This window comes from Ambystoma mexicanum, chromosome 2p (assembly GCF_040938575.1).
Source record: "Ambystoma mexicanum isolate Mex_15411 chromosome 2p, UKY_AmexF1_1, whole genome shotgun sequence".
Lineage (NCBI taxonomy): Eukaryota > Metazoa > Chordata > Amphibia > Caudata > Ambystomatidae > Ambystoma > Ambystoma mexicanum.
In genome coordinates this window covers 312,198,099-312,224,933 of record NC_090923.1, presented here as the reverse complement: position 1 = coordinate 312,224,933, position 26,835 = coordinate 312,198,099, and the positions used below count along the sequence as shown (strand labels likewise).

Genomic DNA, 26,835 nt, shown 5'->3' with positions numbered 1-26,835 from the left:
CGACTCCCAAGCCCCTCTCTGGAACTTCCCGGGCATTAAGCCAACGTATGACATTGCCATCCAGAAAACCTGGCTACCCGAATACGAATTCACTATGAAAACCATGTTCCTCAATGGTAAATTTGTAACTCCTGAAGACTTCGCAAACACAGTGGGGAGCAGTCAACTAGCCACCCTACAGTTCCATCGAATGAAAGCCGTGTTCAAAGAAAGGTGGCCATCATTCCCAGACGAACCCCCCCCCCCCCGAGCACGCATCCTACCAATCATTGTATTCTCAGGCAGGCACTGGGGTCTCCAAATTATACAATATCGTGCAGGCCCACACAAAATCATCTAATACCATCAAAGCATTGTGGGAAAAAAGATATGGGTACTATAATCGAAGAGGGGAAATGGGCCAGATACTGCCTCCTATATAAGAAAATCTCACTCAATGCAGGCCTGTGATTGATACAATTCAAAGTATTGAACAAACTACACTACACGCCATTCAAAAATGGCAAGGTTCTATAAGACCACCCCTGACAATTAACCGAAATGCTACGCCCCTGGCGCGGATTCGTTTCATATGTACTGGGCCTGCCCCCAGATAGCAGGTTTCTGGTTCGCAGTGGCCAACATCCTTGAAGGAATAACACAAATCCCTGCACACCTCAATCCACCTAAATACCTGTTTGGAGACATTGGCAAGGCCCCTGAAAAAACAAGGAGACTATTCACTGTCGCCTGCGCAGTAGCGAAGAAATGTATCCTCCAAAAATGGAAGAGCGGCCAGGCTCCAACAACAGAACAGTTCCTTGCGACCCTCACTTATAGGAATGAATCTGAGGAAAACTAGGTTAATATGATATCTGCTCCATGTAAACCAAAAGACATTTGGGCCCCGTTCAGGGCATACTTAGAAGAAACCTCCACAGACTCTGAACACTCGGACAATGATAGCGTGGAAGATGGGCCATGCCACTCAGTCTGCTATACGTGACCTCACTTTGTGGGTATATACGTGGACATGCACCTGATGTAGTTGATTGCAGGGGGAGTGGGGTTGGAAATTTTGTAATGCGAATCTGTGTAATGTGGATGCGAAATAGACAAAGTGTACTGTGACATGCAAGCCAAAAATAAAGTTCTTAAAAAAAAGATACTGCATGTTCAAATCATCCTATTAGTTCCCATTTGTTCCTGTGAATTTGCACAGGCCTACCCACGAAAAGCATGTGCACATTTCATTGCTTATATTGCTAAGCAGAGGTGTTTAATCCTCTACTTTAGCAATACAAAGTAGCATTCTCATCTTTTTTTCCTACACTTGAAGTCACATTCTCTCCCTTGTAGCCCACTGTGTGTGTATTCCTTATTTAAGTTTATTTTTATTTTTAGTGGCATAGTGTACTGTCTTCCCTTTTTTCATATTATTCCCCTCTCTCCCGCATCACCCCCATATCACCATCAAGCGATAGCAGGAGAGGGGTATTTCTAATGATGGCTCCAATGAAGATAACATCAGGCATTGACCATTAGTGACACGCATAATAATACAGAGGTGGTGATATTCCATTTCTAAATGTTGTTGTCTGTGTCTAGTCAAATGGTCAACAGACAAATGGTCGACAGACAAATGGTCGTCACAATTTGGTCGACAGGACAACTGATCAAATTTTTTTTTTATTTATAAATATATTTTTTAGGTTTTCGTTTAGGGAAGAAAAGGGTTTTTTAGCAAAAAAAGGGTGTTGGGGGGCCCCCTCCCAAAAAAAAAATAATGTTAAAAAAAAAAAAATCGATCATTTGACCTGTCGACCTTTTGGTGTCGACCATTTGTCCTGTCGACCATTTATATTCAAATTGACCTACAACCGTTGTTGTCCATGTTACAATAAATACCAATATAAAAACAAAATATTTGTGTCATTTGTTAAATGTTCTTCCCAATAATGAAATCCCCCAAAGGTTTTTAAGCAGCAAAACAAAATATTATTTTCAAGGAAATTTATTGTAGAAAGAGACTTGCACGTGAATGCCAAAATTCATGTCATTTTTGCGGTGAAAATGAGGGTCAAATGATTTGCATGTTTTCTCAAACCACTGCACGCCTTTCTATTCTAGCAAAAATAGTTCCTGTGGGCAACGTAACATTATTGTTACCATGCTAAGTGAAAATGAGCAATAATTTAAATATTTACCTCAGCCTACCGCCAATTCTGTAGTACAGCCCTCATACTTTTATGGTCCCCCACACCCCTCTTACAGTTAATGTGGCCAAATGTCATCTCTAAATATACTTTCTCCCAGTTTTTTTTCCCACAACACACTTGTAATCCTGGTTTAATCTCACGATTTACTCACAGTTATCCTGCAAGACTCAAACGTGAAGATGAAACTGATCTCACTAGAAAAGGCCTCCCAAGACCTCCCCAAAATGTAAAACTCACCAGGTGCTCCTCTTTTACCCTCCACACAGCTATCCTTTTGTGTAATTTTCCCTTGCCTGCTCCAAATATTCAGAGCACTTTTCTTTTTTCTGTTACCACAGGATTATCATGGGAACAGCTCGCAGCAAACAAAGAAATGAAGATTTCAAATCTGAAAAGCCTCAATCGCTTCATTGCATCATGGAAGATACCAGGCAACCCTTCACCATCATAAGAAACTCCTGGATAGAGTTACACCATAACACAAAAAGTAATGTCTGTCCCACTTTGTGCAAAAAATGTTTCTTTTGTGCAAATCCGTATATCAGTTTTTGGACTACGCCTGTCAAAGAATGTGCCTTTTTCTCTATGGGAAAAAGAATGGGCTTGGTCCAAAAACACTTATTTATAAGCTTAATAATTCATGAGCCATTTGCCAAATATTCACCACATTTTACAGTTTTGGAGGAAAAATGACAGTCAATGTTTTAGAAATGTTCAGCCAGATCCATCCAGCGAGTCAAACATTATTAGCAACAGAATGTCTGCAAAAGTCAATGAGTCATAGGTTTCACCTTTACTATAAGGCGGCGTCCGTGACTGCCTCAAATGTCTTTCTATTCATATATAGATCTATTTACTTGACGTGTACATTTACTGTGGCGTGTCCGAAGATGAAGTTGGACACGCTCTGGACATGTTGACTTTCTTTTAATGAAATCATAAAGAAAAGGTCTCCCTATTGCTAGAGGGGTTTCCCTGCTTGCCTGTCAACAGGAAGACCAAAGTAAATGTCCTCAGTCATGAACCTAACTGTCTGGCCCTGCCACAAATACAAACAACTAAAGTCGGCCAAAAGAATGTCTCATATCCTGGTCATTTCCGTTTGTGCCTTCTGGGCTGTGGCTTTCTCTCAAGGTTTTTATCTTGGCTCCTTACATTATCAATAAACAAAATGCCTCAGTTTTAGAAATATGTTGCTCATGCTAATCTTCTCTTACACTCTCTTGGAGTTTCCTTCATGAGCTCTTGCAGCTTATCCCAACTGTTCATCAAACTTTTACTCTTTTTAGTGTAATGCTTATAATGATTCTCCTGAAGATACTATCTCAGAGTCTTTACTTTGCTTTCAGGTTTCTCATATTCTTGTAATCCAAAATTTCTTAGGTTATCTAAGATGTTATCTGTGTTAGAAATCGTCTTGTCTACTGGCTTCTTTCTCTTGTTACTTAACTCACTTTGCAGTTTCAAATCATAATTCTTATTGCACTTTTATATGGAGTGTCTGCCCCAATCTTCAACACTGAGCTCCTGTGGTTGTTTCCCCTCTTCCCAGGGTATTTGTTTGCACCTTTCCTCTGTTTCCCACTCAGCCCTGTTTGTCAAACGCTTTATTTGATCCTCATGTATCAATTTATAGAATTTTACTGTTCGAATGTCGCCCTCAGGCCTTTCAAGCATTCTTCACTTTACAGTAGTTTGCCCCGGTGGCCTCTCGCCTCTCCCGTTCACCTCTGTTCCATTGTTTGTCCAGAGTGACATTGCGGGGCTTGGCCCTCGCTCAGGTAACCTACTTTGCGTTCTCGCTTCTCGGTTGTGGGTTTCTCCAATGCTCTGTTCCTTGCATCTGTTGCCAACTGTTGTCGAGGGACGCTGGAGCGTGGGAGATATCAGCGCTCTCTGCTGCAATGGTCTTGGGTTGTTAGACAGTTGTCTGGCCCACCATGAAATGGTCGGATTCATGCCATCACAATGGACAGGTTTTCTCTCCCTGTCCTCACAATTCCTTCCCCGCCATCGGCTTTGCTGGGCCTCTGACGTCCTGAGTTGGCGTTCTTCACATTTTGAACTGTCGCGGGTTCTGTGACTTCCTCCTGGTATGCCCCTCGAAGGCGTGATATACGTTAGGGGCTTCACTTGCGCACCGCACTCTCTCCTCTTGTGATCCACTCCTCCCAGTTATATACAGAGGTCTTCTTAAAGAGATATTCTTTATGCAAGGCAGTCCCAAATATGCAGATAGAGTGGGTAGTCTAGAGAGTTCCTCGTGAGAATGAGAGTCCTTGTCCCCTAAGGGGGAGTCACTCCCATTGAGGTCCTACTTGCCCAGACCCCTAGAGAGGGTTCTTGCGTAGCGGGCTCACCTACGTAGCTTCAAAGTTCAAAGGTGTTGGCGCCCCCCTGGGGAGAAGAGACAAATGCCTTGGAGAGAGATAGATAGATAGATAGATAGATAGATAGATAGATAGATAGATAGATAGATAGATAGACACATATACATATTGTGATGAATCCCTAGATGTCGTTCCTCCTCGCATAGGTTGGACGTTTTCCATGGGTCCAGGGCAGTGTGGCCACAGCCCAATAGTCCCCCTGAGGGTGGTGCATCGTGGGAGGATCCAACAGGGAAGGGAATCACGTATGAGACAAGTGAGGACATCTTGGGGAGAACAGGGTACCAACCCACTCCTTTACCATCTCCCTCATCCTCTCACCCTGAAAAGGGCAATATAGTCCCACACATCTCAATATGGCTATGTAGGGTAGACCATTATATCTCTCTCCCTTATATTGAGATGAGGAAAAATAGGGACTACCCATGTGAAACTCACTGCAGAAGTGGGACGAGGAAGAACATCTGTGACTCAGTAAAGAGTAACCATGATGATATTGGGACAAAGAAAAGGCGCAGAGTGCTGAAGCGCAGCCAGCGGATCCAACAAGAGCAGACTAGTCATTGTGGATATTGCGCATGTATAAAAATTGAAGGACTTGCGAGTCAGTCGAGCCCTCACTGGACAGACCGGGATGTCAAGATGAGAGCAAGCTGGTGCGAAGCAGGTCCGGTGCAAAATGGACCCCTCTGGAAGCTGAGAAGAAGCTTCAGGTGTCCCTGAAGACCGGCGAGCGAGGGAAGGAGCCACGCCGGCCAGTGAAGGCTTTGCACTGCTAATAGTGCCTAATAATATGAATTGTTTATTAAAGTGCTCAACCCTCATTTTTTCAATAAATATGGTTGAATAAACATGGAATTACCCATTATTGGGATCAAATGTCATGCTGTTATGGCATGTGATGTCATGAGTGTCAGCGAGCATGTCATGTCACTTGTCCTATTCCTATAATTGTGTGTGAAATTGGGACACTGACCAATGCATAGTCTGCCTGCTTCAGTTGCACGCCTCTGCCATTTCTTTAAGCCCTGCATTGCTAACATCAAATACTGGCTTTAAACAAATATGGGAGCCTCACTTCGGCCATGCCTAGTAACTGCCCCAAAATAATATGCTTTTCCACAATTGTTGTATTCGCAGACGCTGATTCTATATGTTGTATTTGGAATAATTTATAACATCTCAGCGTGCAAGCATCTGAGCAAGGAAAAATATAGGTAATATTAACATACATTTCCGAAATCATTTTGTTTATTATGCAGAGTGAATATGCAAACTCCTAATTCACCATCTGCTTAGCAAGATGGCTATTGGCACAGCCGATGGCAAGCATAGAAATTAGATTCAAATAGAGCATGTTAAAAAAAATCTCTATTCCAGGCAGCCGCCAAGCTATGTCAAGAGATTTATTTTTTCAATATAATTGTAAAAGGAGCATTTTACACGCACAGAAATTAAGCCAGGTCCTCAAGAGTGCTTTTTGCAAAACATGTTATATTGTGCTTATTACTGGACAACGGCATAAAAACGAGGAACCTGGGGATTTGCTACTGACTTACAAATAATAATGCAAGGGGAGCATGATCACTTCGTGGTCAGATGTGTTTTATGAGCAAAATAATATTGTACATATTTAATTCGTACCGTATTTCTGTGGTTTATGTAATGCTGCCATTGATAACTGAGTAGAGGGTGTTACAATGTACTTTTCAGACAAAAGCCAGTGCATTTGGGCACTCGTCTCTCCCACATCATCACCTCCTTCTTTAATTCTGCCTCCTGGTAACCCCCTTCATCTGCCCCATCACTTTTTCCCCCCATCTCTATCCCCTCTCATTTTACCCAGATCTCACACGCAAAATTCGGTTCACCGTGTGATGTTTGCCCCATTGGGCTGCTGAAACTCTCTCCAGGTCCTAGCTCCCTTCCTCCTCAACTTTCACAATAAAACACTCAGCTCAGGCTCTGTCTCCCTTGCCTTTAAATCTGGTTTTTGTCTCCCCTCTGCAAGAACCTTAACCCGATCCAGCTGTGCCATCTAACTTTCAACCGCCTCTCTCCTGCCTGCTCCTTCATGATCCTGAAAGACCATGTAACCATCCAGTATCAAATTCTTGGAAGACTAGCAACTCTTGAACAAACTCCACGCAGGCCTTTGCCTAGGTCAGGGGGCACTGACTCAGTGGCAGAGGTAGCTATTGGTGGCAGCGGGTGGGGTGGCTCCTGAGGAGGCACTGGTATTGTACATTATTCAAGGTCAGTGTTATCAGATGACTATTTTTCAGTGGCGGGGTGTTTAACATCTTCCAATTTGAGCGAGCGATTGAGCATAGCAATGGAGCCTTATCTAATGATAGGGTGTTCGGGGAGGTACTCCTCCAAATTCTTTTTAAATTATTGTGTTCAAATCGTGCATTTTACAGCACACTCTGAGACAAACATTTAGCAATTGGTTCACTAGGGTAACATTTGAAAATCCGGTAAATGCCATGTTACCTACAGTAGGCAGGAGCCTTTTCACAATGTCTGTGTCCACAATTATGACCGCATTGTACTGTAAGTGACTTTCATGATGCGGTGGGTTGCCAGTAATGGTCACTGTAAATCTCTTTATGAAGCTGCAGCCACAGTCCATCTATGTCAGCAAAGGCCAATGTGCTGTGGAAAGCTTAAGCTGCCGCCAGGCCTGCATACATTGTGACAAAAAGGGAATGAGCAGATTATTGCTAGAGACTAAGGCAGAACAAGACAAGCAGCCCATCTCTGGGAAGATCACAACAGCTTTTTCAGACAAGCACGATTTGTGTGTTGACAGTAGTGGCTTAATGGACTGCAAAAGTAATTGTTCAGTTTTCCCTTTACCCTCCAGGTTTCTGACTCTATCATCCAGTGGCTCCACCAGTGTCTACATCCTAGTACACATTTACAAACTGTGGCTCTTCCTCAATTAATGTGTCTCTAGCAACCAGTGTTGCCACTCCCAGAGTCCTAGTGCCATGCACTCAAAGTGGAAATTCTACCTCCATTTATTTGGCTCCAAATCACAATCTAATTTCTGAATCCCACATCTTCCTGTATCAAGAAAATGTTGACATATCCTCCCTACACTTGGGTAGATTGAACCCACATTATCCACATGAACGTCTGGGAAATTCACCCCAACTGGAGTTATGATGCCCACATGTCCATTTCATGTTCTGTAAAGACCTTCAATTTTCACAGATAGATGTGAACAAATCACTAGCTGTGGGATTGCTGTATGCAAACTATCCACATACTTACTATATGCTAAGCAAATTTCACTGATGCAGATCTCTCTCCTTTAACAGCTATGGCATTCTCCACCATACCCAGTAATCTCTGGTGATTGCTCAAAACCTAGAACTTGGTAATGAAGCTGCATTAAGGGGAGCTTTTTGGTATGGTATGATGACCCCAGATTTCACTGACGAAGGGACATCAATCATCTAGTAGGTACTGTTTTCCATCTAGCTCACATCATTCATTCAACCCCTAAGTTCCTTTCTCTTTAAACTGGGCACTTACCCAGGCTGTCTGTGTGTTCATTGGGGGATGTCCACTGGGGAAAGACCCCAAGGGATGTTTTCTTTGAAAAAAGCGCATAAGATAAGTATTGCCTTTTCCAAATTGACAGTCCAATCTACTCTGCATACACAAAGAGGGCCGAGAGACAGACATATAGACAGACACACAGGAATTAGGGTTTTGACAAAGTCAGATCCTGCAATTGGGAAGAGTTTGAAAAAGGAACCCTAATATTCCAGTCAGCAATACTGGAGCCGATGATGCACATTAAAATCAAAAGAGAGCTCTGATAGTTAACTGGAGGTTTAGTATGCATCACACAACACCATAAGGCACTAGTGTTTAACAGTACATGTACTCAACCATACATCTGAACAGAAATCAAGCATTGCAGAGACGATCAAGCAACATTACACAAACACCATTATGACCTAAAGAAGTAGTAAATAGCTAGGACAATGCAATAACCAAATTGCTTAATGAACATTTTCCTATGATGGACCTGAACTTGTCAGCGTTACAATCAAGGCAGTTGTTAGTGGGATTATTACAAAATAGGTTAGTTGGCGTCATTCTCTTCGTGTTAGATTGTATGATGAGTTCAAAACACAGAGAAGCATCTCTGAAGCCAGTTTAATGAATTTATGGAATCCTATCAGGAACAACAAACTAAATCTGTATGCAAGAAGAAAGTAAAAATAAAAGTGTCTAGTACCGTTACAGAGTTAAGAACAGACATCACTATTTGCCAGACTACTTATTGTAAACAGATCATAGGGTCAAGAAGATGTACGCAAAACATTTGAGTTATAAATCTCTGCTGCCCTTTGATCAATGCTTAGTGATGACGGGAGTATGTATCTTTGCAACCAAGAAAAGCAAACTGACTGAAATCTTGAAGTTGACCCCATCATTACCATCAGCAAAAAGAAACAGCACAGACTTCCAAAAGTGTAATTACCAATAGTGCACATGAAAGGATCCTACCTATTGCAATTATTGATGTGATGGCATAGGTACACGGTTTGGATAAGTCAGAAAGCATCAAGAGATGCAAAGATATGCCTAAAGCATTCACAAAAAAATTAATAGAATTACTGGTGGTAAAATGAAGTAACAATAGAGCCTGATTTACAAAAATCTTTTACAAAGGCGCAATCCCATTGAAAAGCGTTTTGTAAAACAGGCCCTTAGGTTTTGACACATACAAACAAAATTAAATCAGGAGTATGACAAGGAGAATTGCGCCAACCCACTACAAAACAACAGACAGCACAATCATATCTACTGTTACTATTCTATGTTATTGGGCATTTGTATCATTCCTTTTCACCATTTTAAGTTACTTTCACATATTATTATTATGGTATTTACTGAGCACAGACCTAGCTTCGAAAACCAATTGAGCGCTTTACAGGAGGTATGCAACAATACAGATGCATAACAGAGCGCTTTTCAGAGGCAACAACAGAACAGATATACAGTGGGGGTAGGATACAAAGGGGAGTGAGGGAAAGGTACAGCTGTACGGGGATGAAGGATAGGGGCGGATGTCGTCTAGCGAATCAACTGGCACGAGGCGGCGTGTTGGCCTAGCTCTTTTCAGAATTGTAAGAGTGTGGGGATGAGTCTGATGCTGACAGGGAGGAGTATCCATATTCTTGGGCTGTAGGCAGAGAAGACTTCTTTTCTGGTCCTTTCCTTTATGCAGCAGCAGATTTCAAGTCTGCACATGGACTGGCATCTGGTGGCGCGCTGTCTGCCAGAGATGCCGAGTTTCTCTGCGAGGTAGCTGGGTGCCTTGCGGGCGACTGCCTTATAATGATGCAGCAAGACTTGAAGTTGATTCATGCATGCATTGAGAATCTGTGAAAGTCGATGAGGGCCGGGAAGATGTGGCGTATCTTTGTAGACTTTTGATGAGGCGTATGGCTGCATGTAGGACACTTCTCAGGTGTATAAGGGAGGATGACGGGAGGCCTTTGGGGAGGGAATTGCCCCTGTGCAGTTGGGTTAGGACCAGTGCTTGAATAGTGGATTTAAAGTTGTCCAGAGGGAGGAAGGGCTTGACTTTCTGCAGGAGCAAGAGCTGATACAAAGCTGTCTGTTTTCTTAGCTATGTGCGCCTTGAACGAGGGCTTTTGTCGATGTGAGACCCGAGGCACTTGGCGCAGGAGGTGAGCTCGGGTGTGAAGCCCTCAGGGTTCATGGTTGATAGCTAGGTCTGTATGTCTAGGTGTTTGGTATTGGCAAGGAGTACGAATTCGGTCTTGGAGGGGTTGAGCTTCAAGTATGTACTGGACAGCAAAGACTGGATCAGCGAGAGGCACGTTTTGAGCCTGTGGATGCCCTTGATGGAGTCGATTTTGGAGGTATAGCTGTGTCTCATCTGCGTATTGGTGGATGTGGATGTTGTGTGCGGCTAAGAGGGCTCCCAGCGGCTCCATGTATAGATTTGATGATCACTGGGGAGAGGATGGAACCCTGAGGGACTCCACAGCTGACGGGTAGCATTGGCGATGTAGAGGAGTCCATCTGAACAAACTGTTGGTGAGGTAGAACTTGAAGCAGCGTTGAACAAGGTCACTGATACCCATGCACCGACGAAGAATGCCCATGAGTGCCTGGTTGTCCACTGTGTTGAAAGCGGGCAAGAGGTTGAGTACAACCAGGAGGCAGGAGTGGCCGTCAAGGATGTTAAGGGCATCGTCGACTACTTGTACAGGTTTCTGTCTCTGTGCTGCATTTGGGTCTGAACCTGGATTGGTAGGTTTGGAGGAGATTGTTGGTGTTGATGGGTTGCTGCAGTTGCGCGGCTACTGCTTTCTCAGTGATCTTACCTACGTTGTCAAGATCCAGGGTGGGTTTCTGTAATAGAGGGAGGAGTTGCCCTGCCTTTTTAGCCACGATGGGAAGGTGCGTTAAGTTAGGGAGATGTTGATGATCTCCAGGTAGGGAAGGAGTGTTTCTGTTGGGAGGGTTTTTAAGATGTGTGCTGGGAGGATGTTGTCTGAATATGATTTTGCTTTGAGGGTGGCCAGGGTTTCTACCAGATCCTCTGTAAAGATTGTACTTAATGTTGGCAAGGGTGTGAAGATTTTGTGAGACGCAAGATGGGTCGGTTGATGCAGAGCTGGTGTCTATGTGTTGGTGAATGTTTCTGATTTTGTCGATGAAGAAGGTGTTGATAGCAGTGTTTTTTTTTTGATGGAGTGCGGTATGGTACTTGACTGCTTTGCAGAGGGCTCTGCTTTTGTTGTCAGATTCTGCTATGGTGTTCTGATAGTAGGAGGCCTTGGCTGTGTTGATTAGTTGTCGACTCTTTTGCTGAGGTTGAGTTCTTGCATCTACCAGTGTGTGGACGGTATTGGTTTGCAGGTGCGTGGTTTCAGAAGCGCATGACGGTCGATGGAGGCTGAGAGCGTGGCATATTAACATTAAAGATGAATTAACAGCTTATCTAGCACAGAAAATGCATCAGCATGCAGAAATGAACAAAAACAATTTTGTGGTAACATGACATACAGATGCGCCCACCTTCCATTGTTATTTGGGCTGTTTTAGTAGTACAAAGGAAGAAGCAGGCACAAAGACAATTCTTCATGTCATTGAAAGAGGAGCTACGCAGCTCTTTATATTTGCACAGGGTACAGATGTTTTCATTCTTGCTATAAGATGTTATCCAGAACTCCCCCTAATTATTACTTTGCAGAGTCATCCCTATCTCTTGGTCTTCTGAAGCCTTCTGTACTAACTATGTTTCATTGTTCCTTATCTGGATCGGGCTGCACAGGTACTTTGTCCAGGAATAGTTACATTTCAAACAGGAAGCATTTACTATGACTGAAAACACCCTTTTGGCACTCTGGGAACACATTAATAAAATCATATGGGGTTACTGCATAAACTGGAAGCATTCATTTGCCAAGTCTTCCTGCCCAGAAACAGTTTAACTAAACTTGCAGAGTTGCACTGGACTATGTTTTCTAAGACACAGCCAAACTGGGAAAGCTTACTGCGTAAAAGAAGCGCTTTTACGCTTTCATACCAGCAAAGTAGAGAGGCAATAACCAGATCATGATCTGAAACCAAGATGGTCAATCAAGGCTAACAATTCTATCTATCTCCCATTGGAAATAGAAGGAAAATGGAGGATGGAGAAATAGGTCTTGTTCTCTGAGAAATGCCATGTGCCACAGACTCCATTCTGCAGTTGAGATGTGTGTGTCGAAGAACAGATTCAGTCCAGTGAGAAAATGTTTAGCAAACCATCTACCTTGTACAGATATTTGTGCAACATACAATTAGAAGTATAAATGAGGTTTGTGGTAGATCAGAATCAGGAGACATACAGGATGGCAACATAGTTGACTTTCTTTTATCATCAATCACACTACGCTGCCCCTAACTCTGAGGTTCTTGCCCCAGTCTATAATGAAAAGTACAAAAGGGTTTTTTCAGGATGCTGTTATAAAACAAGAAAGTCCTCTGTCCAGAATTCTATACTAACCCGAGTTCTGTCCCTGCCTCTTATAAAAGAAATACACAAATCCAACAAAAGAACACTTAGGCCCTAGCCTTGGTGAGAGAATGGTGGCTGGTTTCTGACCCCCACCCCTCCCCCCCCCCCCGCCCCCACTAGTGTGTCTTTCTCAATGAGACTCCTGGGCTCTGGTGAACAGTCCAAGCAAGTAAGTTGAATGTCTCTTCAATCACTCTCTCATCTGCAGAGTTCAATCAAGTCCAAATGTCTCTTGTCCTCTTTCCTTGGCTTGGGAACATCAGGTCTGTGCCCACCCCCATGGGACCCACCTGTTGCGAGGGTCTTCATGGCATTGCTTCTCAGGACAGTTCCTTGGGGTCACACGTCTTCCACCCAGTCTTGGCGTCATTCCTCTCCCACCCTATTTAGGAGTTTCAGGTCTGACACCCCCATCTTGTGGTCATTTCTCTTGCGCACCATGTCTTGGGGTTCCACTCTTTCTACCCCACCTCAGGGTCATCGCTCGCTTACACTGCCTTGAGATTTCACTCCATTCACACCGCCTTGGGGTCTTCTAGCTCTCACTCCTCCTTGGTGCGTCCCTTCTTCGACCCCGCCTTGGGGTCTGGTTTGTCTCACCCGCCCTCGGGGTCTGGTTTGTCTCACCCCGGCCTCGGGGTCTGGTTTGTCTCACCCCACTTTGGAGGCTGGTTCATCCCACCCTGGGGCCTGGTTAGGCCTCTCCTTCCCTGTCCTGGTTCCAAGGAGCAACGGCATATCTCTTCTCTCATGCCGGTGCTCCTCTTGAGACTTAGAGTTCAGGCAATATGTCTCGACTTTTTCTGGGTACTCCGCATTGGGTGGAGCTCAACGCCTTTTTCCGCTGACTTACTGCGGGATGCCACTGACTGTCTTTGGGAACACTGGTTTCTGGCGATGTGTGGACCAAGAGGTGTATCTCGACCTGGATGTCCTGGTTCCTGCTTCGGCAGGGCTCTAAAGACCGGAGGGGGGGGGGGTCTGCACTTCCGCTCTCCATATGGTAGAGGGGTGGCACAGAGACCCCTGCCAAGATTCTCTAGTATTGGTAGTTGTGGTCGAGCAATCAAGGCCTAGCTTCTCTGGAGGTGATGTGAGCTGGTTCTTAAGTACAGTGTAGTCCCCGAGCACCCACAAAGGAATGTCCACACACTGTATCGGTTAAAACACAGTCTTTATATAATTAATATTGAAGGTCATATACACAATCACGATAACTCACTTTGTGCTCCGAAAATCAACAATGGTAAATATGTACAATTCTAAAGTGGTACCACTAACGTTATTAGATCTTATCCAAGTGCATACAGTCAGAATGACACACAGATAAAAAATAAAGAGTAAACCAGCAGTAGAGAGAGGAAGGAAAGCAAGATGGTTGAGCATAGGCAGAATTCTGGTCCCGCTACCTAGACACTGTTCTGTGTGGAGATCCCCCCCCACCTGGGCAACCTGTAGAAGAAAGATACAAGCCCAGTCCATATATTGTTCTCCCTTAGACTTCCCAATAGTTCTACAACCCCAAAGTACCTTAGTGTTGTAGCGTTCCGCGTCAGTGAAATCGACAACCCTTCTTGAGTGTCCTCCCTTTCAGGCAGGAGTCACGGGTCGAACATCCGACGGAGAACAGGTTGAGCTACGACGGTGAAGTGGCCGCGTAGTTCATAGCAGTGCTCGTTGACAGGGAAGCATAAACGTCCTGCCAGGAAGAGGCGTGCGGGGCACCTTGGTGTCGATAGTTCGGGACCGCAAAGAGTTGAAGAACTGTGGCCCAGCAAGGGCGTCGAGTTGTCGGCGACTCTGTGGTCTTTGGGTGGTGAGAAATCCACAGGTGGATGCTCCTCGGCGCATCGACGGTCAGGCCTTCTCCAGCAGCATCCGGCAGCGACGATGCGGACGAGAGCGTCCTTGGATCAATTGAGTTCTTAGGCAACGGGAGCACGGCGGCTCAACAGTCCGGACGCTTCTCCTTGGAGTTCCACAGCAGTTCCCGTATCGGGTTGGCAGCCTGTCGAAGGTCTGTCTACCAGGGAGCTTAAGCGAAGATCAGCTGTGCACGATGGTCCCTCATAGCTCGGGAAGAGGGCGCCTTACCAGGTCCTCTCTGGGTCCGTTCTTGAAGCACAGCAGCTTTCCGATTGCGAAGGAGAGCAACAGCAATTCTTCTCGTCCAGCAGGGCTTCAGGATCAAGCTTCAGTTACTCCAGTTACTCGTCGTAGTGTACATCAGCTTCTGAACACGATTCCTAGCAATGAGAGGTCCCCAGATATACTGTTGACCTCCCATTCATTCCGCTGGATCACACTCAAGCATCCAATCACGACTACGGGCATTCATGCAGGCAGGCAGCCAATCGGGCACACAAGGTATTCAGGCCATTCACTTCTCTCCAGACACTCACAACAAGTTATGTGTATTGGGACAAGTACCGAGCCATTAAACACTCCAAGCTGCATTCAAACCGGTTTCGGTCAGGGCTGTCTCAACCATTGTGTCACCCACCAGATACTAGACAGCCACAACATAGAAAGTATATTCGTCACACACTCCATTCACCAAGGTCCCACCCACAGGCGTACCCACAACATACGGTCGTTGAGAAGGCTCCAGCCAGTCTGGTTAGCACTTCCCCACACTACCATATATGGCACTTCCACCCAACAGCCAGTCAGGGGGAAGGGACAGAGGCAGGGCTTCCCGGGACTTTGGGAAGATCAGGGTAACAGGTGATGGAAGGCAAGAGGCCATGGAGGACATTTTTTCTCCATCTGGAATCTTCTGAATCAAATGACAGGGCCTGGGCATCCCAAAATGGAGGACGCTCAGGGCACCAGTCATTTCAGCACGGAGCTGCCACCAGCCCATACCCTGCTCTGTGGGTCTCCCGCAAGTGCCCAAAAACATACACTAGGGGCACAGGGTTGTACCCCTAGCCATGGGTGCCATAAGGGTATCCCACGGGTCCGTTCACCAAACCAAAGGAGAGAGAGCTGCACCACCAGGAGTCCCACATGAACTCCTGCGCGGAAAACATGACAAAACACACGATAAAAAGCAGTAAAGGACAAGGATACAGATGCCCTGTCCCTCCGATGCATTTCCAGCATCACAAGGGCCTAGGGAAGTCTGTGGGCTCTGCCACGGTTGGGTCCATCACACCTGGTGGATGGCTTTCTGTTTCCTCCTACACAGGAGGCGGTACTGTGCCTTTCCGGCTCGGCGGCAGTGCCCTTAGTCCAGTTTTAATCCTAACTGGCTGTTTAGCCTTACCACTGTTAGGGGGTGGGACATCCCCACTGTTTTCTTGTTCCCACCCAATACTGTGTATACAGACGGACAGACAATACACCACCAGTCATTCTTATAGGCTATTTCAAGCCTTTATATAGTCCAACTTCCATGTAGTCAACAAAGACATTGGGGTATTGGGAATAGGGAAAATAACTTAAATCCTATTCCAAAGATCGCCGATCCTCTATGGGGGGGGGATCACCTCAAGTGGGATACTGCTTGCCTTGCCGCTAGGTGTTAAGCTTAGCAGGCTCTCCTCCTCCATCCCCAAAGGGTGTGCATCCCCTTGGGGAGAGTGGCCGAATTCCCTCGATTCTTCACAGGTTTCATAATACATATCTGGATATCACTATTTTGGAACATGTAATGAACCTTAATGGGAAGAACACAGTACCTCGTACTATACACCCAAGATTTATCAAGTTCTTCTAAAGTCAATGACTGTGAAACCTGCAATAACTTACAATAGGAGAAGAGGCAGGCAATAAACACTCTGAAGTATAGTGGGGGGCAGCTGCTCAGATTGTCTTGGTCTTTGGGAACAGAGTCCCCATCACTTTCTAAGGTCTCTTTTCATTGCAGGTTTCGGACATCCCTACAATAGGCTATTGATGAAGGGTCACTTTTTGCATGCCATGGCCTGGCATGCTATATGAGGGCATCTCTTCGAGGGCGTCAATCACACTCCCCAGGGAATGTATTCCAGTACAATTGTGCCCAGTACCCTTGATGGCCTTTATGAACCAAAAATAGTTTGCCATGATGCTCATTACTAAGTATTCTGTTAGGTGTAAATGGATGGTATGGAAGGGGAGATGGTTCAGGGCAGCGTTAGCTCACAAACGATTTTGTAAGAGCCGGTGCTTCAGTGAGGCTGGTTTATTCACATTTTTTATTATCCTGTGTACATATGGGATGCCTTCCCAACCGACAGTACAATAATGGCTTTACACTATACAGTATCTCATAAAAACAATACATTAATAACCAAGTGATCTGTAAAACCTAACTCACAACAGTTGCCTGAATGTCTATGTGCTTGAAAGGACATCTTTGTGTCATACCTCGACTGCTCAGGTATTAAATGCACTGTCTGTTTGCTGAAGATATTTACAGTAAAATTAGCAGGGGATACATTAAAAGCATTGAATAGTAAATTCATAACACTAAAATACTGTACTGCATGCTCAGAGAATATCAACGTCATACATAAAATAATATTGGTGGAGTGGATTGAAACCTGGAGCCCAGTTGATTGAGAGGTTCACCCAATTGATAAAGCTTTCACCTAGATGATGAGGCATTCACCAGGCGCAACAACACTACATCCACCAATTTTACATTGATCCACAAGACACTGAACGTTTATGTGCATGAAAGGATATCTGTGATACCATTATTGACAGTGAATTTGTGGCCCGGGCAAGCAAATGTAGATACAGGGGGCTTCTTTCCCTTTTCCCTTTTGAATGACAAGCAGCCAACAAGTGGTGAATTGATGAGCAACATCTCAGAATGTTCTATCCAGCAGGTAGTGGAGATAAATTAGGGCCACAATAGTGGTGAAATGTGTCAGAGACACACTTGGCAGCCAGATACTGGGAGTCAGGGGCTGTTGTAACAGGTTCATACACCTGACACTGTCAAGAGGTGATGGGGATCCATCTCAGCCTGGAGTCGGCGTTGAGAGGGCCACAGGCCCAGTCCCTGTTCCTGTCCCTTTTTCTTATGTACCTGCATGTTTGCAATGTGCACCAATGAGTTCTTGTTACAGACAGACAACACCTCTGTAGGATTGGGGGCAGGCCTCTCGCAGATCCACGACAGGGAAGATAAGTCGGAAACACTTTCCTAGGGAAATTAGAATGCCTTGCAAACAAGTGGGACACACACCATCTGTGAAACTATCGGACAGGTCAAAAATTCAACCGTATACCCAAACATGCTTCCTTGGTTTGACTGCCCTGGAACAAATACAGCAACCCTCACAACCTACCAGGGTTCCTGGCTCTCCAACCATACTCCTTTAACATAGGACACTGAGCCAACTCAAAACAAGTCATCATGGACTTTCTCATGGCAGCAGGAGATCTAGGGTAGGAAGAGGACAAGGAAGAAAGGGGTGATGTGTGTGACGGAATCAGAGACCTGGCCCTGTTCAGAGCAGATGGGGACCCCTTTCAGCTTCTGATCAAAAGACTAACACAGTCACTCCCTGGGGCAAAATGTACAAGTTGGGAGGGCCCCTGTCCCCTCTTCATGTCTCTGCATGTTTGAAGTGCATACCACTTTTGGTATTGGCTGGTGAGAGAAAATGGTATGGTAGTTCTAATGTGTGAGCAAGGGCTGTGAGTGATGGGAGTGTAGAGAGTGAATTGTGATGTAACTGGCGAAGTGAAAGGAGAGTGTATGAGATAGAAGGTGGAGAGTAGTAGATTGGAGTGGGAATTCATATTATGGAAATGGGGTAGTCGTAGTAGTGTGGAGAGGGGAAGAGTAGTAGTAGGGTACAGGCAGATAGTGGTGAGTAGAACCATGAAGGAAAAGAGGAAGTGTGAGGGAGAGAGAGGAACGATGTTGGTTGGAGAGGTAGGGAGCAGAGAATGGAGAACAACAGAGACTGGAGTGGAAAACCAGGGTATGGAAGGAAAGGACCAAGTGGGGCGTGAGTGTTTAAGGCACCAATTGTGACGTTATATCACACTGGGGAACTTACATTAGGGACCACCTAGTTTGTTCCTGTTGGAGTTTAGAGATGGAAGGCGTTTGCCTTTAGGCCATCACCATTGGACAATCAGCTTCATAGATAATGGGGGTTACCGCGCTCTAGTGACAAAACTGAGGTTGATAAACACTGGAGTTAGGGAGGGAACAGCCCACACTAGATGACAGAGAGAGTGGTATGGCCCTAAACGAGCCTCTACGACTATTGAAAGAATAAAACCTCTTAAACTGTTTGAGAAATTGTGGGTTCTTGAGGCCCTATGTGACACTGTCTGCACTAGCCTCTCAGTATCTTTTAATATTTTTTTACTTTTGTTTATTAAAGTTTTTCCAAAAATGAAAACATGAACAGACCATGCCATATCCAGTGACATCCATCATTAACATTAGTAAGAGCACCTCCTCCAATTAAATCTTGCTTCCCTGCGGTAATACACAAAGAATACCCCCTTTGTTACTGCATCCATCTCATTTGCACCCCCTACCCCCATTGTGCTGCCAGCGTATCCTGAGCAGTACCAACAGTAACCTTCCTGTACCAGAATAACATTGACATCGACCGCCGCATCCCCTGGGACAATACCATATTCACATCTGGAAATGATGCACCCCCTCCCGTCCAATACAATCTTTCCTGACATTCGTCAAATGGGGGTTTTAGTCGTGGAAGCCAGTTTGTTCAATAATTGACCCCAATCCATCGCCATCCCTCCTCCTCATCCAGACGTTTATTTCTCCTCAGACATTCCACTACTGCCATCACCCATCTTTGTACATCGTGAAGCCACTGCCCAATTGTTGGACCCAAAGTGTTCTTTCAGGAAATGCCACTCTGCGCTTGGCCTTGGCTAAGACCAGCAGAAAGCAAGCCATCCTGCTTCGCATTCTGTGGGATTTTTCTTCGGGAATCAAACCCAGTAAAGAGACTGTTGGGCAGCATTTTTAAGTACTATTCAATAAGTAGTTTAGACGATCTATCACCCCCTCCATTATCTACTGATCACCGGGCACTCCCAAATCATATTCCAAAAGCCAGCAGACCCCGTTTTACAATGCGGGCATTCATTCATTTTATGCAATTTGGCTGGCGTCATGTATACCCTGTGTAAATAATTAAATTGAAACCATTGTAATTTTATGTTCCAATAAACCTTCACCTGCTCCCATATTTGGGACCACGGTTTCTCGAATAGAATAGCCCACACTCTGCTCCCACTTACTTTTGACCATTACCTCCTCCAGTTGATCTAGCAATTTTGTTTTTTTTATACCTTCCTCTCGGGTCTTGATTGGTACCAAGCTTTTGTCCCTGCCTCTCAAATACCCTTGGCTCTGGGAGTTCCAGCTCTTCCTCTTTTCCCATCCTGCTCCGCTCTCTGGCTCCTGTGACATGACCTGGGAAGGCCAGGTGTGATAAACCTAGTCGGCCACCTTGGATTTTGTCAGTTACTTTGTGCTTGGTACAGCTATCATGTGGAGGTTTGGGCGCACTGTTTGCTGAAATGTCATTTTCAGATAACTCATCATGTTTTCTCTCTGGTAACGGGGTGGTTTGTTACATCTTAATATGGGAGGTGGAAAGTGGGGTGGGCTGTTTTCCAGCTATTACCCACTATCCAAAGCACCAATCTGCTTATTTGTTGTAGTGGCTCTTAGCATCACATCCAACAAAAGTACACAGCTAAATTGATGTGCCCCTGTTTGACACGGCTGAGTAACTGAATAACTGTGAATGGCTGGAGGGCAGATGTGTGCCGGCCAGAAACGCAATGCTCAATGGTGTTTGCAATCTTGATTGTGAGAGGTTGTCTCTGAGCCTGCCGAGAGGCGGGGAAAAGAATTGGTACTCGGAGCTTAACATTCAATGATTCGGGACCACTGAGTATTGAGGAGCTCATGGATGCGGTTTTGAGATGTGGATGCCAATTTACCTGGACAACTGGATAGCCAGTACTGCAGCTTTAGTTGGATATCATCTTGGTATTCGCTTTTGCACTCTGGATATCACAGGCCTGCAGGCAAGGTATTTCATTTATGTTCTTTACTTCATTCACTGTGTTGGCTTGTTGTGCCCGCATTTGAGAAATGAATGCAATTTGAATAATGGAACCATTACACTTTTACTGAGCCCCTTTGAAACGTATGAATGGTTGCTAGTATTCTTCATACACTCATGTCATCTTCACCAGCACCCTGTCCACTTGCCATCCTGTTTCCGACTCTATTAAAGGCCGTGCATTGGCCACTGAATTGTGAGTGTGATTGTGTAATGGTATTGCACCAGTCTAACTTTTCAGACCTTTCGGCATTATTTGCTGATTGCGTGAACAAAGATACAGGTCATGTGGAGAGGGGTGGGCATTGACCTGTAGGACTTACACTAAAGCCCCTTATGGTAACAGTAGGAGTTGATAGTGTGGGAGGAAATGGACGAAAAGATCGAATTTAAAATGCCGAATGCACGTTTAATGTGCATTTGGCATTGTAGATTAGATCGAAGCCCATAATACCGCACAGGGGAGCAGGGGTGTCCCCCGGTTCGGTATTATGGGCTCCGGGGGCTGCAGAGGTGTCCCCCGCACACATTAAAGGGAGTGTGTGAGACAAACGGGCAAAATCCCAAAATATCGAATGACAAGTGGGCTCCGTAATCTTGTAATTCGATTTTTTGGGAAATGACAGAGGAAAAAAGTCTGAGTAACAAAAGTCCGATTTTCTTTTCATTTGTATATATACCCCCCACCCCCGCACTCCCCTCACCTTACGCCTATACATTTTCTATGAACTTTACCCCCCACTTATAACTATGCTAACAAATGGGGGTCGGACATTTGGTACTCAGACTTTTGTACCTCAGTAATTTCGTCCTATTCCATTTGTAGGTTTGTGGCATTTCTAGTGAGGTGCAACAGAGGGACTGGTAGTGTCATTAGAAAGTACCAACATAAATAATTTCCATGGTGCCACTCTATGGTGTGACATGTAAGACGGATGTCATAAATATGTCTACCAACAAAGTTCAAAAGATTTCCAGTAACTTTATTTATGGATGAATGTATATATTCTGTTCCAGAAAAGTGAGACTACCAGCATTTACTCTAACTTCAATGGAATCTCAAATATTTCCATATTTATATTATAAAGCCTGTGTAGAAGAGGAGAACCATTCCAGTTACAAGTGTCTCATTCATTCTCCACTGACAACACAATGGTATGATAATGTATGGGGGTGCAGTTCTATGTGTGGTATTCTCCCCATTACAACCCTCTCCATTAGAAGTTTCTGATTCATTTTCTATTGGCATTGTAATGTCTGGGTATAGGGTAATATAATTTGTGCCTCATGCCTGCTAACAAAACTGAAACGAACACCACCATGATGTGCATCCCAGCATTCCATGACCTGAGCCACAGCCCACTGCACTCTTGAATGGTGCAGCCAAGGATCGCAGGACCGCAGCCACTCGGCACCTTTACCAATCATCTCAACACCCTTGCCTTTCATCTCAGCACCCCTGCCTCTCTTCATCTTCCTACCCACTTAATCCGATTATTGTCCCATCAGGAAACCCGTTATTACAAGCCTCACAGCACAGATTCCAATGACAGCATCTCCCGTTGCATTTTCCACCGCACCAGCACAACTGGATGTACCAGATATCAGCACCTCATACATTCTTGCAACCCTTGCTATAGTTGCACAGATTCCCTCACCCCCACACTTGGATCCAAGAAAGAAGAGCACTGTTCCCTATGTTATATTATGTTTTTGAAACTTCTTGAGCATGACAAAGACCTGAGGGTATCTTAGCGCTATAAGTTTCCAGAACTAAGCGCCAGTACTCCCCGGACATACCACTAATCTCGGACCTATGCGGATCCGTCACAGATCTACATCATCTCAGATACTGGGAAAGGAAAGGGATATACTCATGGGGGGATTTATTTATGGATGGGGCTTTTAAGGATTTTGAAACGCTTCAGGAAGTGGATGGTGTCCACATAGGCCATTTCCTGTGGTACCAAAAGTTGAGAACCACAGCACGAGCCAAGTGGACGTCATGGCCGGAAGAACCTGAATCAAACCCCCTGATTACTCTACTCTACGCCCTGGGTGAAGGAGGGAGGCCGGTGTCCCAGATCTACGGCCACCTAAGCGACATCCCCAACCCACGGAGTGCCGATTTGAGAGCCAAATGGGAGGCGGACATGGGCCGGGAAATGTCAGATGGAGAATGGGAGAGGGCCTTGACATTTCCCAAGTCAGTCTCTAGAAATCATATATTCAGACAAATACAACTCAACCTGTTGCACCACACATACCTAACCCCATCTAGGCTGGCAAAATTCAATAATATGTCACCCTCCAATTGCACATGGTGTGGACGGCAGAATGCAGACTTGATCCACATGTTCTGGCGGTGCACTAAGACACAATACCTATGGACCGCCATTCAGCAGACAAGCGACAATCTGGGGGTGACTAGATACAAATGGTCCCCGGAAGAATGCCTACTGGGCACCTACACCAGACAGGCCAAACTCAAGCTCCTCACCAGACTAATGGACATCATGTGTATACTGGCAAAGAGGACTATGGCAATGTCTTGGAAAAAACAGCTGGACCCCAACGGAAAAGCTGGCAATCAGAGCTGAAACGCTGGGTGCAAGCAAAAACAACGACTTGGGAGGACAGCGTAGCTAGATCTACAGATAACTCTAGTATGATTCTGGAGGCTTGGAAGGAACTCATAGACTCCTTGTTTTACCCCTCAGATGACAAGCCCCCATGAACTGGCACAAATCTACCGAAAACAGACCCACAAACTGAATTGACAGGACCAGTGCCTATTTTGCGGCCACCTCGCTGGGCTCTTACAGGCATGGACCGCCCCCCCCTTTTTTTTCCTCCCCCCTCCTCCAGACCACCTTGACCCCCCTCCCCCCCCCCGCCCGGTCCACCAAGCAACATCACCTCAACGGAAAAAATACTAGGAGATAGTTAATGTTCTAATGTTAATTTGTTAATGTTTCACTCTGAGATGCTCATTATCCTCGAATCATGGACACGCCCGGTGTCCCGTAACTGTATTAAATGATAAATGCTAATAAACAAATTTGAAAATAAAAATAAGTTTCCAGAAACCAAAAGGAGGGAAGTAACAACCAGAGAGAAAGAAGTGGAAAGTAAGCAGGAGGGCGGGCCAATTAGAATAGAAGAGTTTTAAGCGCTTTCCGAAAGGCCAAGTGATCGACAATGGCGCTCGGGTCAAAAGGAAGAAGAAGGTCGGAGCAGCGAACAAGAAGACTCGTTTCCCAATAAAACAGGGAACACGCAGCAATAGCTGATTTGCTGAGCGCAAGTTCCGTGAGGGAATGTACTTGATAAGTTTCTCAAGAAGAGAAGATGCCAAGGAGTCATAAAAGGCTCGATGAACAAGGCACAGGGTCTTAAATACAATTCTCACATCATCTGATAGCCAATGAAGGGCGCGCAGTACCTGGGTGGCATGAGCAAACTTCAGGGAGACCAATGGCCAACCGAGCAGCCACGTTTTACACCACCTGCAAACGCTGAATATGAAATTTAGGCTGAGCAAGCAGTGTAGTGTTGCAGTAGTCCAACGTCACTGAAATGGATGATGAAACTACCAGACTCCACAGTTCTCTACAAATAAACAGGCACATTTTCCTCAACATCCTGAGTTTTGCATGATCTGAGCTGCATCTTGCCTTAACCTGGAGAGATGCTGCAAGGAATGCTGCAATGCTGACTCCTAGGTTTTTCGCCTTTGGGACCGGAGTGGGAAGGGGGGGACCAGTGGAGCCTGGGCAGTAGCCTGTGCAGCTGGAGAACAGCCGAGAACCATAACCTCAGTTTTCTCTGCAATTAATTTTAACCAATTTGTATTCATCCAGCTGTCAATGTCCACTAGACCATTTTTAAGTCGAGCCGCCATCATACCATGCTCCCGGTTTAGCCTGAAAATAGGCTGAGTATGGTGAGCTTAAGCGTCGAACAGACAACCGTGGGAATTAAATCAGTTTTGCCAAAGGAAGAACATATATGTTAATAAACAGGGGAGAAACAGCCGATCCCTGTGGGACTCTGCAGGTCACAGTGGAGGGTGCGGAAAGAAAAGGAGGAATGGAAGCCCCTGTGCCTGGTCAGTTAAAAATTATCCGAACCATACATGGCCCTTTCCACTAATCCCAATTTTTGGAAGGCGCTGACACAAAATAGCATGGTCAATCGTGCCAAACACCTCCTACAGATCTAATAGAATTAGCACCCCTAACTCCACCTCGATCCAAGATCATAGTTAAGTCAACACAGACTCTGTGCCCATTGCTGGGGACGAAAGCCAGACTGAATAGCATCAAGGATGGCCAACTCCAAGTTTCTAAGCTTAGCGGTAACTATTGCTTTCAGTGCTTTCATCAGAAACACCAGAAGCGATATAGGCCGAAAGTTGCCCAAGACAGTGCGGTCCAAATTGGGCTTCTTTAACAAAGGGGATACCACAGCACGCTTCATGGCAGACGGAATGGAGCCTGAAACCAGCGAGTGATTAAGCTGAGTAGTAAGCACTGGCACAAAATCAGCACAAAAGCCCTTGATAATCGACAAAGGCAATGGGTCAAGTAGAAAAGAAGACTTAAGTTGCTGGATCACTTTACTGACCTAGTCCTGAGTTTGCGGGGCAAAGGTCAAAAAGGACCCCTCACCCCTCCCGGCAACAAGTACAAGGGAGGGGCAAGTAGAAGGATCAGGTTTAGAAGAGGCCAAAATATGTTCTATTATGTTAAAGGATATTTATACTGCGCACTATCACCACCTGAGTGGTCCTCTGGTGCTCTTGAGGCTCTGAAAAGCAAGAGGGTAAGTTAGTAGGGTTAAGCGGAAAAAGGCACAAGAGAGCTGTGATGTGCTGTTGCCAGCTTCAGTTTGGTTTACACTGTTCGCTGAGCGTAGGTGTGAATTTTCAGTCGGTATTTGTCATGTGCCTTTGTGCAAGGCTATGTGTGGTTTGTTTCGTTGTTGCAGTGTAGTGACGTGCATGCGGTTTGTGGTGCTGTATAGGTATGGTTGTTTTTTTTGTTTAGAGTTTGAGAGGTGTAAGCAGGTGTTTAGAGTTTTTTAGTGGGGCCAGTTAGTGGTGGTGCTCTACGGATCTGGACTATTTTATTAGCGAAGAAACCTGAGAGAGAGTTACCACAGGTGCTCTGATGCTAAAATAGTAGAGCTGGCAGCAAGTGGGGAAGAAAGCTCCTGCACTACAAAATGTCCTAGAGTGATTTTTTACTTTGAAAATATGATCCGAAAAGTATTTGTTTTTCTCATCAGAAACAGCTTTGTGGTACTCAAGGCGATTCCTCTTCAGAAAGAGCCTGTCGCTATCACAGTAGGCTCGGCGCCAACGCTGCTCTGCTTGTCTGTATTGTAGCCTGAGGGCCCGCAACTGGGGGGAAAACCAGTGGGCAGATGATCCAATAGGTTTCCTCGGTTTCCTTATTGGAGCCAGCTCACCCGCCGCTAAACTAAAAAGAAAATAGCGCCTCGAGGGACCTAGTCGGATTAGCCTCATAGTGTTTAAGAATAGAATCACAGAAGGAAGAAGGCTCCACTTGATTTCAAATACGAGAAAGACAACAAGTATGTTTACAGCTAGAAAGTGCTGCAGGGACTGTTAGCGAGAAAGGAATAATATAGTGACTAGTCCACTCAACCTGAAAAGCAGTACAAGTCAAAATAAGGTTATCTTCATCACAGATTAGGTCTAAAGTATGACCCAACTGATGTGTCGAACCAGTAACCAGTTGACCCAGATTTGAATCAGCCATAGCAGTCAGTAAGTTGCCCCCAAGTGGTCAACCCAAACATTAAAATCGTCCAAGACAGTTATATAAGGCTGCTGCCCTATTACCCATTCTGGGCCCTTACTCCGGATGATGAGTAGGTGATCATTATCACAGAGCTCGCAAAATCTAGTAGTCCACTAGTATTGGCGAGTAGTTTTTATGAAGGGCGAAGAACATTTGCAGGATACTTGACCTTACTGGAGAGTATGGGGATGTTAGAATCGTATTTTGCATTTACTGTGAACACACTTTTGCAGAAACTGGCAAATGCAAGTTTCACTGTGCATGCTTGACAGCATT

General features: G+C 45.2%; 1 protein-coding gene across 5 annotated transcripts in view; it reads right to left on the bottom strand.

The window, feature by feature from the left end:
* The window catches only part of CACNA1D (calcium voltage-gated channel subunit alpha1 D), a 2,225,258-nt gene that overhangs the window by 1,816,631 nt on the left and 381,792 nt on the right, over positions 1–26,835 (bottom strand). The gene's annotated exons all lie outside the window — the stretch shown is intronic.